Raw genomic sequence first — 305 nt, 5'->3', positions numbered from 1 at the left:
TTTCTCAACTTTATTTATTTTGTCTGTCTTCATACCCTAGTGCTGGACTGCTGTTGATCTCAGCAGGGCTGTCTCAAATGACAGCGACTCTGATGATGTAGGCTGTAAAAACTGTGGGTACTTTGTTTCATATTCCATTTCTTTGGGACCTCTGTATAAACACCAACTGCATTTGGACTGGTACAGAGCTCACCTGAAATGCTCCCCTTCCCTTCCTTCCCCTCCCCTCCTCTTTCTCCTCCTCCCTCTCTCTTTCTTCCCTCTCTCCCCCTCTTTCCTCTCTGTCTCTCTGTCTCTGTCTCTCT

This window comes from Alexandromys fortis, unplaced genomic scaffold (genome assembly GCF_014885135.2).
Source record: "Alexandromys fortis isolate MF-2015 unplaced genomic scaffold, M_Fortis_MF-2015_v1.1 scaffold_2_26212498_36691700, whole genome shotgun sequence".
Classification (NCBI taxonomy): Eukaryota; Metazoa; Chordata; class Mammalia; order Rodentia; family Cricetidae; genus Alexandromys; species Alexandromys fortis.
This window is presented reverse-complemented; position numbering follows the sequence as displayed.